The following is an 18,940-nucleotide window of genomic DNA, read 5'->3' on the forward strand; positions in this document are numbered from 1 at the left end:
TTTTGATTGACTTTAAGGCGTGTTGAGATGGGCCTATCGGAATAGCACTGCCCATGAAAGGAACAAGTGCTGATTTGAGCTCTTATCCTGCGCAGAGTTTCAGCTTCTCTTCAATGTTCTTTACAGTGTATATGAGGGGTAGTCATAAAATTTGAATTATCTGCAGGCCTGGTGCAAACAAATTAATGGTGTAATTTTTTTGGGTGATAGTTAAAATTATACAACTACCCTACATACTCTGTGGAAGAGTTGAAACAAATGGTGCCACACCAATTAAGTAGATAGTGAAGACTTTCATCAATAGCATTTCAAGAGAAATTTGGGTGTTACCTAATAACAGCCATTCATCACTCCCACTTCAATATATGTTATATGTACATTTAAATATACTTTACAGCTTTCAGAGAGAGAAAGAGAGAACATGTAGTCCCATAGACATATTGAAGTTTTCCAGGTTGCCCTAAATCACAAGTTTTATACCCTCCAAATGAGGTAAAAATTAATTCTCAAGACAAATCCCTACAATTTCAAATCATGCTGTAACACAAAAACCTTCAAATGACAGAGACAGTTGTACAATGATATACAATTTGTGCACTAGCAGAATTCAAAATCCAGATCTTTTGCATCATTTCCAAAATAGAACTGATTTATTACCTGCACTTTCAATATTTCAAAGACAACTAGCAGTGAAAAATGGTGAGATGATCACAATTTTAATGTTTGTTCATTGCTGCATATGTTTCACTAAAAAGTTGAAAAATTTTATCTCACAATACTGAAAATGTGTTACAGTATCCACCATAATGCTGAAAATACAGCAGATTTGAAATACCACCACTTAATAACGAGCTATTGTATTGTGAGATGAGGTTTAACTCAATTATAAAATAAACGGGAAGTCAAAAGTTCCCCAGATGTGCTGAACTTAAAAAGTTAAACTGGGAAGGAATAGACATTTAAATCATTGAACTTAATTCTCAGATAAGAAAATCACTGGGTATCGCACTGTAAAGATGGAAAAGAATTTTGGAATATCTTTAATGTACTTCAAGTAATATAAATTTTTTATACTCCATTTATCAGCTCCTATAAAAAGAAACTGAAGTAGTCCACAGTCACATACTGCAGCAAAAATCATATTATAATGTGTGACGATGGCAATTATATTGCTAAAACTATCTTTAAGATCAAGAATGGTAGGAAGTTCACACTGTCAATTACATAAATGTCAAATACAGTGTAGAAGCAAAAAGCAGGCATTACAGTCTGCAGAAGTGTGAATTAGTTAGTTTCATGTTCCATGAACCATTTTGCACAATAAATCATAATGATGTGAAAAGAGTCATCTTACACTCACATTGCAAATTCATTTGTAAATATGGCTACACCACAATAAAAAATATACAGACGCGAGTTAGTAATTCTTACCACTACCTTTTACACATTACAATAATAGAAATTCTTCTACAGAATACAACAAGTTGACAAGGCGAAACTTTTCTTTTCTAACTCTACTTTCAGGGTGGTAGTTCCTGACATATCTCCTATCACTTTCCTTAACCCTTTCAGACCTGGTGGACACAATTGTGTACATAAAGTTTGTTCATTAATATTTCGCTGGCAAGAAATGTCAGGTGCATCAAAACTCATTGTGCAAATTTTTGTAGGTTTAGTTTAGCCATGCTCCAGCAGCTGCTGCTCTCTTGTGAGCAGTCTGCGAACTACATAGTAAAATATACTCTCTGGTGTTGTCTCTCTGTGGGAAGCCATTACTCGTTGACTTTATTGCTGTAATAGTCACATTGTGGGTTTTGTTAATGAATGTTTTGTGTGGTTTCCTTCTTTTGGAAACGTTATACATTCTTTCAGTGGAATTTTCAGCAATTTCATTCAGTTCATATTTGTTTTATGTTTCAGGTAAATTTAATGTACACATTTGTGTACAACAGGTCTTTAATGGTGTAAAATTGGAAACGTAACCTAAAATTTGTCTCAGATGTGCTTGCATGGTGATGGTAGTTATGTGTGGTATTTTTTTCAGTAATTTCAGTACCAGCAGCAAGGAGGAGAGTAACTGACCAGTACACAGGATTTTATTTTAGATTTCTGGCTTTTGACTTACAAATATGGATAAGGAATTTCTTTCTGTGGAGAAAGATTGGGACTTGATTATGGACGTAATTGAAAATGGTGACGTTTCTGACATTAGTTTGAGTGGAGATGAGGATGACAGTATACCACTTATTGAAAGGCAAGCTCCACAGATAGTGAAACGTGTTGGAGCAGATAAAGTGGGCGTGAATGATGTGTGTAGAAACACCATATCTGAAGATGATGATGACGGAGACGTGATGGATGCTGAAATGAACTTTTTATGCAATGAAAACAACCCAGAATTGAATAACCTGTGTGACAACATAATGGTGACACCTAAAGAATCCATAAAATGGAAACGCAAGCCTCTAAGTACCATGACAGAAACATACAAAACTGCAAATTTTGAAGAATCTGTCTTGTGTTCTCCAATACAATACTTCAAAAGATATATACCAGATGATTTGTTCACTAACATGGCAGCACATACTAATATTTATGCATTACAACAAGGCAAATCCTCATTCAAGCAGACAACAACTCAAGAACTAGAGGTGCTATTTGGTTTGCATATACTGACTGGCGCTTTGAAATTTCCCAGATTACGAATGTATTGGGATACAAGCCTGAAGGTAAATGTGTTTTGGGAAAACATGTCACGAGACAGATTTTTAGAATTATGAACAAATTTACACGTGGTGAACAACCTGGAGAAGCCACCTGAAAATAAAGATAAATTTTACAAAGTCAGGCCAGTTTACACAGCCATTCGAAAACGCTGCAGTGAACTTCCTATAGAAGAGAATGTTTGCGTGGACGAAGGAATTATTCCTTTCACTGGGAAGTTTTCTGCAAAGCAGTATGTCAAGGGGAAACCAAGTCCATGGGGAATCAAAGTCTTCATGTTGTGTGGAAAGAGTGGAATAGTGCATGATTTCCTTTTGTATCAAGGTGCTACAACTGAACTAAATACCACATGCTGCAAAAAATTTGGATTAGATCCTGCTGTTGTTTTAGGATTTTCTGTTCCACTCTCAAAAGGTAAAGGTCATAAACTATACTTTGACAACTTCTTTTCATCTTATCATCTGTTTCAAGTTCTGAAATCTCAAGGCATCAATGCAGCAGGTACTGTCCGTCAGAACAGGTTTGGAAAGAACTTGCCTTTCTCATATGATAAAACAATAATGAAACAAACCAGAGGTTACTGTGAAGAAATCACTAGTGCTGATGACACTACCATGTGTAAGTGGTTGTATTGTGTTCTAACTTTGTTGGTAAAGGCTCAGTGGATGAAGTCGAGCGTTGGGACAAAAAGCACCATAAATATGTGAAAGTAGAAAGACCTGAAATAGTGAGAAGATATAATTCAATGGGTGGTGTGGATCTATTTGATCAATTGATAAGCTACTACAGAGTTTTCATCAGATCTCGAAAATGGCCTTTGCGTATGATTTTTCACGCTGTTGACTTTGCCATCGTGCAAAGTTGGTTGGAGTACAGACGAGATGCACACAACCTGTCTATCCCAAAGAAGAAGCAAATGGACCTTCTTTCCTTTCGTATCAGGGTAGAAGATGGATTGATACTGTGCCAAAAGAAAGTGACTAGAAAGAAGAGGGGGCGTCCATATGATGAATGACTGGTTTCAGATATGAGAGTCATACCAAGAAAAAGAGGAGAATTACGACCAGCTACAGAGATACAGTTTGATTCCATTGACCATTTGCCTTTGCATGATGTAGGAGCTCCAAGTCGCTGCAAATTTCCAAAATGTACAGGGCGTTCAAGAATTCAGTGTAGAAAATGTAAAGTACATTTGTGTCTCCAAAAGGACAGAAATTGTTTTTTGCAGTTTCACACTAAACCTTAAATTCAGGTGTTGACCATTGTTGTTTAAACAAGAATGTAATATGGAATTATTTTTATTGTTTCCTCTGTTTTAAAGTGAAATAAAGAGTGGCACAATTGATCCGTACTGTTAACCTCCTTAATGTATGACATGAAGCTCGAGACCTGATGGACACATTTGTGTACATTAAATATCTAGAAAAGTAGAGATCATACGAAATGTTTTCTTAGAAAAATGTTGTCAGGAGACTCACCTGAATGCAAAAACGATGTCAGACTTTTTTTTTTACAAGTAAATAAAAAATCAGGTCTGAAAGGGTTAAATAGGGATTTGACAATGGCATAATTTAGTCTATCTCTGGTAAAATGCCTTGAGTTAGTGATGGATTACATACTTCCAATAAGACAAGGATTATTATATGGGAACAGATCTTTAGTACTCTATTGGAAACACAATGAAAACCATCCAAGTTTTTATTTTTGAGTGAATGTATAATTATCTTCATTTCAGAAGTCTGTGATACATTCATACGATTGAATTTTATGAGAGTTACTTTTTCAACATATGCTGTAATTTTTCTCTTGAACTGTTTACCCCTATGCATTCTAATATATTTAAGAAATGATTATTACATACATTTGCTACCTGTGGCTCATCAAATGGGGAGAGAGTGTCAGTGAAATGATACAGGGTTCGGGGTGGACATTATTAAAATAAAGGTGTTTTTCGTTGCAGTGGACCTTCTCACAAAATCCCAATCACCAACATTATCCTCCAAATGCGAAAATATTTTGTTGATACCAACCTACATAGGGAGAAATGATCACCATGATAAAATAAGGGAAATCAGAGCTCATACGGAAAGATATTGGTGTTCATTCTTTCTGCACGCTGTATGAGATTGGAACAATAGAGGATTGTGAAGATGGTTTCATGAACCATCTGCCAGGCACTTAAATGTGATTTGCAGAGTATCCATACAGATTTAGATTTATAGCCCTTCCATTCAGCTCAGTAGTGATGTTATCTTGTTTTGTGGCTGGTTTTCCTGTATCTTGTTTCATTACATTCCATGTAGCCATTATTCTGTTGTCAGAATTACTTATTTCTGACATTATGTGTTTATTCCTTACTTTTTTAATAACCTTTCTGAGTAATTTTGAGTAGCTTTTCTAGTGTGCAATGACTGCAGGCTCTCTACTTGTTCTCGTCAGCAGATACATTTCCCTTTTCATTTCACAAGACACTATAACACTTGTAAAGAACCAGGATTTTTTACACGGCTGTTTAAAGTCTTTTCCGATTAGCTTACGCAGAAAGCTGTTTTCAAATACTGATATGACTTTATCATGGAATATATTAAATTTTATGTTAGCATATGGCTAATTATAAATTTCATCCCAGGTCATCCAGTGAAAACTATACTTAAAAACATTTGTGCCGCAGTCATTAATTATCCTAACAGATTTCCACTGTGGAGCATCCATACTGTAAGGCAGTATGTTATTTATCCCAACTAACTGTGCATCATCATCATCATCATCAGAGAGAGCATTTGTTATTTGGTAAACAGTTATTTTCTTACCCTGAGTTTCACCAAAGAAGATATTACCAATTGGAGTCATACAGCCTTTATCCGCCTACGCTGGAAAGTTACCGAGATCAAATTGTAAGGTCCAAATAGGATTTACAGATCATTTTTCCTATCATAATGTTTTAGAAAATCTACACTGAAGTCACCACAAATTATTGACTGCTTCTTGCTGTCTCACACATAACACAGTAAGGAATACAGATTCCTCATAACATATTCAAAAATTTCCCAGTGGGGATCTAAATATATTTACAATTAAAATCAAATTGTTTGTCTGTATTAATTCACAAGCACACACTTATGTGCTGAACATGACAAAATCTACTTGTCTCAATGTTTCTGAACTTGTTGGTTGGTTGGTTTTGGGGAAGGAGACCAGACAGCGAGGTCATCGGTCTCTTCGGATTAGGGAAGGAAGTCGGCCGTGCCCTTTGAAAGGAACCATCCCGGCATTTGCCTGGAGCGATTTAGGGAAATCACGGAAAACCTAAATCAGGATGGCCGGACGCGGGATTGAACCGTCGTCCTCCCGAATGCGAGTCCAGTGTCTAACCACTGCGCCACCTCGCTCGGTCTCTGAACTTGTGCTCAGTCTTTACATATGTAGCAATAATAAACAGAACACAAAAATGTCAAGTAAATATAGCATATTATGATAACAGTATCATCAGTACCAGAGAGATTAAGATAATAACTCCGTGGGGAAAAAAGTTGACATAATGTTCAATGATGAATTAATGTTGTATTTTTCATAATGTGGATTTGATTTTCTAACTATTACTCATTGTTTATAATAGAATAATAGGCTCGGTTACTTTATTACCTGTCTCCTTCCTTAAAATAACACCAGCATTTTTTAAAATATTCCATCAACTAATAGTTCTCAATCACAGTCTAACGTAATGTCTGATTTGTATGCCAATGAAGTTGTCCCTCCTTTCCAGAAATATCATTTTATATGTTTCTGTGTCCTGCCCCTTACTCCAAGAACATATGCACATTTGCAAAGTACTAGATACAGCTGCATGCCAGACATACCATTTTTACAGCTGTCATTGATAGATAATAGCCACAAACATGCAAGTAGATGATATACAAAAAAGTGAAATGGGTTTGGGTTGTTTGGGGAAGGAGACCATACAACGAGGTCATCCGTCTCATCGGATGAGGGAAGGAAGGGGAAGGAAGTCGGCCATGCTCTTTCAAAGGACCCATCCCGGCATTTCCCTGGAGCGATTTAGGGAAATCATGGAAAACTTAAATCAGGATGGCCGGACGCGGGATTGAACCGTCGTCCTCCCGAATGCGAATCCAGTGTGTTAACCACTGCGTCACAGTGAAATGGGAAAGAAGTGTGTGAATTCTGTAATTAATACTCATTTACATAATGGATGAGATGGTGTTTTTACCATATTCATATATAATGATGTAGATATGTAATGAGATATACTAGAATGTAAATTATATAATAAGAATCACCAATTACGGAAATACGGAAGCGTCCGATACCGCCCGTCTGCTTTGACCCATGACGTCACAAATATGGCGGAAACAATAACAAACACACACACTTTCCACAAGAAGCCTAATGACACTAACGGCACAAGCGCGGGAAATGGGGTGTTTTGGGTGGGGGGCACACTAAATGTAAACAAATTTAGACTCCTTGCGTAGCTACAACGTGTAAGTGAAGACAGCCATGTATGAATACCCACCCACCTCCCCAGGGTCGTAACCCCTGCAACCCATAGAAGATAAAGATGCTTCAGTAGCTGATTAGTGTTTGTCTTTAAAAAAAAAATCTCACGGAATAGAAGGAACAGATCAGAAAGATAAAATAATAAACTAAAACAGAAATTGGAGGAAACAGATAATTAAAATAAGTAATGAGTGTTCTTAAATTAAAAAAAAAAAAAAAATCTCACGAGATAGAATGAACAGATCAGAAAAGTAAATAAAATAAGATAAAACAGAACTGGAGACAGCCACACTCAAACCAAACTCCGCGCCGTCATCACGTCACACACGACAACACCCTTACGTCACGGGTCAAAGCCGACGCGTGGGATCGGACGCTTCTGTCGACCCCCAATTACTTGTCCAAGACCAGTTTGACAGGTTAAAGAATATAGTACATTCCAATGTTACACCTTCCATTAGACTTCATTAGGACTGTGGGCAATTCAGAACTGAATGAGGAGTCGCTATTCTAAGCAGCTCTATGGAATGGATTCAGATCCATAAACTGGCAATATCAAGAATGAATGGAACATATGTGAACCACCTTCATTCCACTCACAACACTATACAGTTTAACTTCTCGTGGCTGCGATTCACAGTCCTTTAGAATGTTTTAGAGGACATCATATTCACCGTTTACCTTAGAAATTCTTTATTGCACTACTGCAGTTTCAGTCTTCGGGCCATTTTCAAGTGGCACTGCAAAAGATTTTTGCTTCAGCACATTTTAAACTTTAAAATCTTCTGACTTATATAATACAGTAACATCAGACAAGTGCGGATTGTGCGAGAACATTGATTTGTAACAATTTATGTGAATGACGTTAACAGTGATAACATTTCGTATAATTTACATCATTTCACAATGTACAGAGCTTGACACTCATCTGATGTTACTGCATTTTTACACCGAAAACGACCTATTTTTGACTATTACTTGTATCTATGTTGGAGAATCTTAAAGACTGACACATGTTGAAGCAAAATCTTTTGCAGTACCACTTGAAAGTAGCCCAAAGGCTGAAACTACAATAGTGAAATAAATAATTTCCACAGTCAATGGAAAATATGACGGCCTTTAAAATTCCATAGAATAGGCATAGTTAATTTTGAAGGTCTTGTTTTCAAGCTTGTCTTTTTATTTATAGCTGTGTGTATACTATTACTGAGATGTTTCCATTTACTCTTCTACCCAAAGTTTCTTGGAAAAAAAATATCTGTACTGTTAAACCATTTATGATTATCTCAAGAACCATTATGAACCAGAGATTTTTTTGATTTTTTGCAAAATTCTGGTTCTTGCACCTTGACGAAGAGGTGTTTCAGAAAAAAAATTTGAATTTCCTTAATTTTGTTGGATTACTCATTGTTTTTTAACTTATTTTTTAGCTTCAATAGTAATGAAAGTATATTTCACTAACTCTGAATGTTTGTATATGTATAATAGAACACTATCTTTTTAAGGTCACAAACAACATATTCTTGCCTCCAAGCATTCACAAGTACACATATCTTACAAAACTGGTAGTAACAAATTGCACAAATAGTTAAGTATAATAATGTGTTGGTTATGACCCGTTCTTTTCTCATTAATCATATTTATGTATGTATGATCACATGTCAGCATACATGTTATCCCTTCTATTGACCACAAAAATCTTTCTATCACTAAAAATGATCCTAAGACAAATAAATTATTAACAACGAATGTTGGAGTTACGTCTGAACAGTATTTTGTTATTACCTCATAAATAAAAATGTTTCAGACTTTCTTGACTTATTCCACATCCATGACAGCCATTTAACTTAGAATCTATGCAGGAACAATAATTCCCTCATAAATAATACGTAATCTTGTTTTATGACATCTTATGCATTCTTGAGGATCTTTTATCTATGGATCTTTGGAACAAGAAGTATATTTAATCTCATCAAACCCATAAAAAGTTATAAAACAGTTTTACAAGGAAAAACAATATAAGTAAAAATCACTGAAGATCGTCTGTCAATACTAACAAAATCAATTCATGATTCACAACATTGGTTAAGTAATGTTCCACAGCAATTCATATATTTAGCAGCGACTCTGAGCAAGAAAGGGGGGAAAATACGATACAAGCAAATACGAATCCCGAAGTCTATCCATTTCAGTTCAAAGATATTTGTAAAGGGTATGTACAAAAGTGTGCTTTCATTCAGTTAACTGTCATTTCCTGGCAGCTTCACAATTCAATCTGAACAATAAAAACAACAACTTTTTTCACTAAGTTCAAGAAAGTTGGAAAAGAAGATTGTGGCTAGCATCATAGTGACACTGATTTACATTCCAAGAGAGCCCAAGCTTACACTGGACACGTAAATTCATGGTGGCCTTTTTTAAGGAACAAACCTATCATTTCCTTACAGTGATTTGGAGAAATCGCAGAAAATCTGCTTCCACTGGTATAAAAGTCTATGGTATGCACCTTTACAAAAAGTGTTAAAGAAAGGATCTGTGTGTAACAGGTTCATTTCATGTGACACATTATGACAAAAATGCCACATACTGATATGTAAACTGCACAAATAGCAAAATCATTTACTTGAACTCAGAACATGGCAACTTGATTTTCTGCAGAATCTGAATATAGTTATCCTTATCACCACATTTATTTCTACATCTATACCAATTCACTTTACACACATTTATCCAGTGATGTGATATCTGTTGCTGCAATCATCAGTCCGAATATGCATTTGCACAGCTCTTCCCAATAGTCTGTCTATTGCAAATCTTTTCTGCTCAGTTACTGTACCTTCCATCAATCTGAACTATAATCTATCATAGATCCCTGGGAGAAAAAACAATACCCAGTAGTTGGAAGAAAACACAGGTCACACTCGTTTACAACAAGGGTAGTAGAAGTGATCCAGAAAACTACCGTCCGATATCCTTGACAATGATTTGTTGTAGAATCATGGAACATATTCCGAGTTCAAACATAATGAGACATTTCGAACAGAATGACCTCCTCCTTGAAAACCAGTGTAGATTCTGAAAATACTGATCATGTCAAACCCAACTCACATTATTCTCATATGACATACAGAAAGCTTTGGATCCTGGCAGTAAGGCAGATGCAGTATTTCTTGATTTCCAAAAAACATTTGACGCAGTACCACATCTATACTTACTATCAAAATTACAATTATATGGGGGTTTCAAGTAAATTTGTGACTGGACTGCAGATATATATATATAAATAAAAAGGGGGAGGACAGAGCATATTATCTCGGATGGAGTGTTGAGTCACTGGCAGATGTAGGAGTAACTTTGGGTGACCCCATGGAAGTGTCTTAGACACCTGCTGTTCATGTTACATATTAATGACCTTGTGGACAATATTAATAGTAAGCTGCAAATGATGCAGTTATCAATAACAAATTACTGCCTGAAAGAAGCTGCAAAATTATTCAGTCACATCTTTATTGGATTTCAAAGTGGTGCAAGGACTGGCAACTCGAGTTCAGAAGTGTAAAATCACACCACTCACAAAAAAACTTAGTATCTTATGACTACGATATCAATGAGTCTATAGTTGGAATCAGCCACACACATACCTGGATGTAACACTTAGTAGGGATATGAAATGGAATTATCACTTAGGCACAGTTGTGGTTAAAGCAGGTACTACACTTTGGTCTGTTGTTAGAATACTGGGGAAGTCCAATCAGTCTACAGAGAAGATTGATTACAAATCACTCATGCAACCCATTCTAGAATACTGTTCAATTGTGTGGGACCCCTACTAGTGATGTAGGCCCGGCAAATGTCCAGTGGGCAGGATATTTACAAATGGAAATTTGCCTAGGAGTTTGCCCAAAACCATCTTAAATACCCATAATCTGGGTGCTTATAAAAAAGTACTTTTTCAAGTTTTTACTGCTAGAATGTATAACTTAAAAAGTAAAATAAGGGATGGGCTGATACTCCCTATGTTAGAAGTTAGTAAATATTTACATTTAAACATACAACTGTCATTCTTTGTCTTCACTATTAAGACGGAAAGAAGAGAGAAGTATGTCTTTTTATTAGCATTGCAGCTTGCTTTACTAAGGAAGGATGCACGTTATTTACAGTTGTTTATCATTTACAATGTCCTATTGCTCCCCCCCCCCCCCCCACACACACACACAGTGTTGAACAAGTCTGTAGTGATAACCTCGTATAAAAAAAAACATTGTCCTCAGGGCATTGGTTTGCAATGTAACACACTTTATAAAGTGCGTAAAACCTATGAATATCACTGAAGAATGATTATTGATAACAAAAGTATTACTGAATGAATGTGTTTCTTGATAATAAATGTATCCTTAAATGTTAAACATTTTCAGCAAAAAAACATGCTTTACTGTCACATGCAGCGATAATTGAGTCAGACTATGGTTTTCTATTCTGCTGCTTTTTTTATCTACTTTCAAATGACTGCACTGCTGTGAATATAAAATGAGAAAACGAACATAAAAAAGATTTAATAATAAAGAATTGATGCTGAAGATGCTGGAATCGTTCAATTCCAATACTAGTCTAATCCTAGAGAATTGATGTCTCTTGGACTTGTGGAATCTGAATTGGCACACGACTCATACCCAGTTAAAATCATTATGGATAAAGTTTTTTTACTCTGATATTTTAGCAGTAGAATAGTATAAGTAAAAATACTATCTACAGGCTACCTACTTAATATAAACTAGATTTTCTTCAATAATTACTTTTAAACATGATTTTTTTTCATTTTTCTTGTGTACTACCCCAAGAACTGAAGAGTCATTAGGGGAGTTAAATTGGGTTGTAAACATAAGTATAAATTTGTAATGACAAATGTATAGTTATGTTTACAACCCAATTTAACTCCCCTAATAACTTTTCCCTGACTCTCAAATAGCTTTTTCAACTTCATTACCCCACCAGTATTGAAGAAGTGATGCAAAGCACCTCTTCCAATACAAAATATAATTTTAAATCTTTTTTTTTATAAGTGTCGGTTATCATTTAATCTTTAAACTTTGGGTATTTGACCCAACTTATAAATGACCAGGCATTTTACATCATTAACGCCTACCAGACAGTACTAACAGGGTATAGTGAACGTATATAGAGAAGGGCAACATGAATGATCACAGGTTTGTCAGACCTGAGGGAGAATGTCACTGAGATGCTGAAGAAACTAAACTGGCAAACTCTTGAAGATAGATGTAAACTATCCTGCAAAAGCCTACTACATTTCAAGAACTGGCTTTAAATGCCAATCCTAGGAATATACCACAACCCTCTACATATTGCTCACATAGGGGTCATTAGATAAATTAAAGCAAGCACAGAGCCTATGGAATAATCATTCTTCCTGTGCTCCATACATGAACACAATGGGAAGAAACCCTAATAACTGGTACAATGGGACGTACACACTGCCTTGCACTTCACAGTGATTTGCAGAGTATAGATTTTCACAAAGCTGTTTACTGTATTTTAATCTTGCCACTCCACAACAACAAATGCCCCCGTAACCATATTCTGATTCCTTTGTATCTAGGAGTGTGTCTTATCAAGCTATTCCTTCTTCTAGTCAACTTGTGTCCTAAAGCTCTTTTCTCAGCAACTGAATTTTTAACTTTTCATTAGTTACTTAATTTACACAGCTAACCATGATTCTTCTGTAAAATCATATTCCAAAAGATTCTGTACCCTTTTTAGTGTAGTATGAACTGATAATTGAGACAAGAGGCATAACCTTAGCACCAAAATGAAGCTACCAAAGAAAATTTTGGGTTTAAATTATGATATATTCATAACCTGCTGGACCTATCGAAAGGTCATGAATTCTTGCAGCAATGCCCATCTTTACCATATAGTATTTTTTGCCTCCGAAATATACACACTAAAAAATAACTAATGCATCAGCTTAGTAAAAAGAAGAGAGGAACAGATGATCATACACACAAAATATAACTTCAGTGACTCGACGAAAATATGTAATGATAGCTATTATTCATTTTGCAAAGATTTCTGCTTTTTTTTTTTTTTAAAAAAAAGTAACCAATCTCTGAATTTTAACACAAAATTAAGGAGGCACTTTGGATATTCACTTACACTGTGCTACAACACCCCATGTTTGTCCACAATTCAATTGAAGAATAAAGAATGCTATAACAGCTGACTGCTGTATTTTTTTAATTTGATAACCTGGAGGAAGGTTTAAAATTGTTACTTAATTGCCACAAAGAAATGCATTTCTACATCACATCCACTGTGTTGAGCATCACAGATGTTTCATTATGCATTTGATGAATGTAATAATCTTAAATACAAAGCCCATTCAATTTGAGATTTAAATAATAAAAAGCACACACTTGCCTATAAGCAACACTTTCACATATATAGATTCTCACAACAGAAAAACTGCTGAGTAAGAACTCTCTCCCCACAAAATAATGACTTCTGATGTTCAGAGTCATGAAGCAATTCCACAAATAATACAGTTCCCTTGGTGCATACCAGTGTGAACAATAAAGATATTGGTATAAGAGTTACCCATTTCCTTCTCAAAAAAATTTTTCAACAGAAGCAGCCACATATTATAAACAATATGTTTAAAAAGCAAAAAGTGACCAAACTAGTTAACCTGCAGCCGTCCACACAACCAAGTTGTTTACTTTTCTGATGGTATCTAGTAAATTTAAAAGTACTGATTGCTGAAAAAGCGCTTTTCTTATAAATGATACATATGCACGCATTTACACAGTCCTCATCAATTTATAGAAATTTCTGTCTCAATGTTACCTCTTACACGGAAGCAAGCACAAAAATCACAATAGGTGACCAGTATAAAACAGTTAACAGGTATTTAACTATGTCATCAATCTCAGAGGTAAGGCTGTGTTCATCAAAAGCTATCAACAATAAGTTATTTAAAACAAACACTTATTATCTCAATATTCACAGCTGAGGTTCAGAGTCTGGAGCCCTATATGATATCTCATACACTGGACTGACAATTATAATGGTACTGAAAACAAAGCACAGTATCCTGCCAGGAGACAAAGAATGTGTTGTGTGTGTGTGTTTTCGTTTTTTATTATTATTTTATTCAGTCAGCATTATGCAACATAAAAGAGTCTAAACCTTGGAGAAAATTCTACAGATGAAGATTCTGACATTCACTTCTCGCAAGTATTTTTTTCTGTTAGTTTCCATGTTAAAAGATTAATAACCAGTGAAGGGGGCCATCAGATCTTTCGATCATGTATGCAACATTTCTTCACCACATGAGACAAAATTAATAAATACTGAAATAGCCTGTCTTTCAGTAAAAAACTGGATTAATTTTTCCGTCAATGTTGCTAAACAATTCAGGGGGATGGGGGTTAAATTAGACATTGAGACAAAATGCTTATCAGATACAGGTAGTAAACAAACAAATGTTAGGGCGTCACACTGCTATGTGAGTAACCCAAATGTCATTAATATCGATGACTAACTTTATCCAACTACATGACTCGATAAAACTTTTGTCTAGAACTACCACTTTCATTTAATGTGTCAGTTACTAGAGATATCTGGAAAACATAAAATGCCTCGTTGTGGATAACTTGAAATGTCAAACTGATAGTATCTACGACGTGCCACAGCCAAGATCATTGAAGGTACAGAAAACCACACACACTTCGATTCCAAGCAACGCATCTAGGGGAAGCGCGCCTTATAGAAGAATAAATGTCGTTCTTTTAATTACATACCTCTCAATATTTACAAACAACATACTAATCAAAGATCATACGCCTTCCGGATACTTCCCACAAGATGAATCTTGCGTCAATTAGCACACAAAAGCACGGCAATGAAACGATTCATGTCATATATATATATATATACACAAAAAATCTGTTTTTATCTTTTGTTTATAATTACAAACTACAATGCACCAGTTCACAAATGAGCCATGCAGCCCACGAAAATACAAGCAACGTTGGCCGACTTCAAACACCGCAAAACTCTGAAAAGAATCGTGTATTACTACTTAGTGCTCAAAAGCTATAATATTCTACTCACCCTCTCAAGAATCCACATAATGAAGATTCATTAGCACATTCACATTACTTCTGTTGATCGCATGTGAGTTAATTGACATGAAATGACAACTGCATTTAAACCCCCTTTTTTTTCGTCATTTTTGTCTTGAAATGCAACAGCAGGACGTCCGCCCCCAACTCAAATATCGCATTTCGTAAACTGAGTTGCTTTATTTTTGAGTATCAGGATGAAAATAAAAAAATAATGATCCCATTATTTTCCTCGCGTCAGCTGCCACTATACACACACACAATCAAACAGACGCCATGTTAGATTTTCGGAGCTCCGGTAAGAAATATTCTGCCTTCATCCGATGGTTACCAACATAAGGGATTTGAAACAAGGATATGTTAGAAATTTGAAGCATCAAGCAAAGTGATACACCAGCGTCTACAATTCTACATATAGTTCTGCGCAGCATAAAAGACTTAATTCATAAAAGAGTCAAAATGTTATAATAAAGCGCTGTGTAACACTCGACTATACTTCAAGATTGCAGCTGGTCGTTGCTTTCTATCACGCACGATATTTCATCTGACCACCTACCAGACATCTTCAGGTGATCTGTCGGATACTGCTCACCTGAGGAAGGGTCACCTGAGGATGTGTGGAACGTACCCAGATGACATATCACGTGTTGTGAAAAACGATGACCACCTGTATGCCCGACACTGCATCGGGTATTGAATATTCCGGGAAATTTTCAAGATTCACACTACCTCTCATTCGATTATAGTGTAATCGCATTAAAGTAGTCTTCAATCGTGTCATGCTCCGCACTTCGCTTCATTTTCAATGGAAAGAAATGGAGAAGTTTCAATTTTTAATTTGAGTTTCATCACACAGAAGCCTCCATAATCAGATTAGGTGTACAAGATAAAATTAAGAGGAAAAGGGCGACTTGTCTTGGAACATTGAACTGAATCAGTAGTTGGCCAGACCGTATGCGGCAGTAATGTTAAGATACGTCGGGAAGGGGTCAAGATCCAACTGGTCTAACCCTCCGAAGCAGCAAAAAGATTCCGCTTCAATCTAGTATATACCTTTAATAGCTGACTAGCACTATCGAAACTGTGGACAAAGATATACAGATCATACAACGGTTTCAGAAGAAGGTTGACAACACATTTCATCGTGCAAGCTCAGACCAAAAGCTAAAGAACTAAAAAGATCAGGAAGATGTCATTGACCGGCAGCAGTTATGGGAGGGGAATATCGTAATATGACAGGACCCTTTGAATGATCACGACTAAACTGTGTTCATCATAAGGATAAACCTGATTAGATTTAGATTAGATTTACTTTCATTCCAATTGATCTGTAGTGAGGAGGTCCTCCAGGATGTAGAACATGTCAGAAAAACAATGATACATGACAAATGTTTACAACTAAAACAAATAAACTGATGTACCTTCCACAAGTCCCAAGTGGAATCATCGTCATTTTTTTAAAATGAACACTATATGAAAAGATCATTTTACAGCACTCATTTACTAAGATCGCATTAATGCACTGAATTTAAAGTTAAAAAAGAAAGTTTTTTTATTTATAAGGTAATAAACATATACTAGAACTACTACAATACTTATTTACAATGAACACTTTACTGTATTGAAATGGTGCAGAAGTTACATTTACTTTATATATACACAAAATCAGTTGGTTCTACTGAGAAATTCATCAATGGAGTTGGCTAACAATAAATCCTTTAGGCTTCTCTTAAACTGAATTTCATTAGTTGTTAAGCTGGCACGTTACTGAAAATGTCTGTCTCTGAATAATGCACACCTTTTTGTACAAGAGTAGTGACTTTAAATCCTTGTGAAGATTATTCTTATTTCTAGTACTGATTCCATGAACTGAGCAGTTGGTTTGAAAAAGTGATATATTTTTAATGACAAATTTCATTAAGGAATAGATATATTAGGAAGCAGTAGTTAGTATTCCTAATTCCCTAAAAAGATCTCAGCAGGATATTCTTGACATCAAACCGCAGTAACTCTTATTGCACATTTTTGCACCTGGAAAACTTTTTTTTGGCATGATGAATTAACCCAAAAAGTAATCCCATGTAACAATACAGAGTGAAAGTAAGTGTAGTATGACAGCTTTTCGTTTTTATATCCCCTATGACCGACTGAGTTTGCATGGCAAATAGAGATTTGTTTAGATGCTTCAGCAGTTCTGTGGTGTGCTCCTCCCAATTGAATTTATTATCAAGCTTTAATTCCAAGAATTTAACACTGCCAACTTCTTCTATCTACTTGTCATCATATACGCGTGGGACACCCCTTACAGTTTCTGAACTGCATGTAGTGTGTTTTTCAAACTTCAGTGACAAAGAATTGGCTAGGAACCAGTGATTAATGTCCACAAATATTTTATTAGCAGATCTTTCTAAGACTACATTTGATTTGCTATTTATTGCCATGTTTGTATCATCAGCAAACAAAACAAACTTGGCATCTGATAATTTTACTGATGAAAGGTCATTGATATACACAAGAAAAAGTAAGGGCCCTAAAATGGAACCTTGTTGGTCCCCACACGTAATTAGTTCCCAGTTGAATGATGCCAAATAACTTCATACATGTCCCTCTCCTAAGAACATCCTTTGTTTCCTGCCAGAGATATAAGATCTGAACCATTTTGCAGCATTTTCTGTTACACCATAATATTCTAATTTACTTAAAAGGATATTGTGATTTACATAGTCAAGTGTTTTTTTCAGGTCACAAAATATACTAGTTGCCTGCAATTTTTTGTCTAATGAATTAAGTATATTTTCACTGTAAGTATAGACAGCCATCTCAATATCAGAACCCTTTATAAATCCGAACTGTGACTTTGACAGTACAGTATTGTGATAAGATGGTTATAAAGCCGATTGTACATTACCTTTTCTAAAATTTTTCAGGATCCTGGCAAAAGTGACATTGGACGGAAATTTGACGCTATTTCTTTATCTCCTTTCTTAAACAGTGGCTTAACTCAGCATATTTCAGCCATTCAGGAAATATTCCACTGATAAACGACTGGTTACGCAGATAGCTTAATATGTTACTTAACACAGTATCAGATTCATTAACTGTTGGGGTAGTGAGGGGCAAAATTACTTGAAATGTCAATTCAATTTATTAGCGTCCTTGTAGTACATCATCGAAATGACATAGGACTTGTCAATAAACATTACAATTTAAAATACATATACATGAAAATTTGTAATTGAATTTACTTGTCACTTAGACATTACAATTTTAATAGAACTTTTAGAACATTAACATAAAAATATACAAGTAGGATAACAACGTACAAAAAAAAGTTAGTGATTCTCACATCAAAGATTATTTACATTCTTTCATTAACACTGTTTCACACTTTCATAGAAACAGCAAGTATTTAAATGTGAGCAATTACACATATTAATTATGTCATGGAAATATTAACTGCGCTTTTATTGTCAACGATTCATATACTCTTCAATACTGTAAAAACTATTGCTCAATAACATGTTTTTTAATTCTCTTTTAAATATGTACAGTTTTGG

At 35.4% G+C, this 18,940-nt stretch overlaps 1 protein-coding gene across 6 annotated transcripts in view; it reads right to left on the reverse strand.

Moving 5' to 3' along the window:
* The window catches only part of LOC126248661 (rho GTPase-activating protein 190), a 325,162-nt gene extending 309,512 nt beyond the window's left edge, over positions 1–15,650 (reverse strand). For all 6 annotated transcript variants that reach the window (XM_049949876.1, XM_049949875.1, XM_049949878.1 and 3 more), the window contains exon 1: positions 15,373–15,650. The gene's annotated coding sequence lies outside the window, so the exon portion shown is untranslated. The remainder of the gene's footprint in view (positions 1–15,372) is intronic.
* Between the last annotated feature and the right edge of the window lie 3,290 nt (positions 15,651–18,940).

Source organism: Schistocerca nitens, chromosome 3, assembly GCF_023898315.1.
Source record: "Schistocerca nitens isolate TAMUIC-IGC-003100 chromosome 3, iqSchNite1.1, whole genome shotgun sequence".
In the NCBI taxonomy this organism is placed as follows: Eukaryota; Metazoa; Arthropoda; class Insecta; order Orthoptera; family Acrididae; genus Schistocerca; species Schistocerca nitens.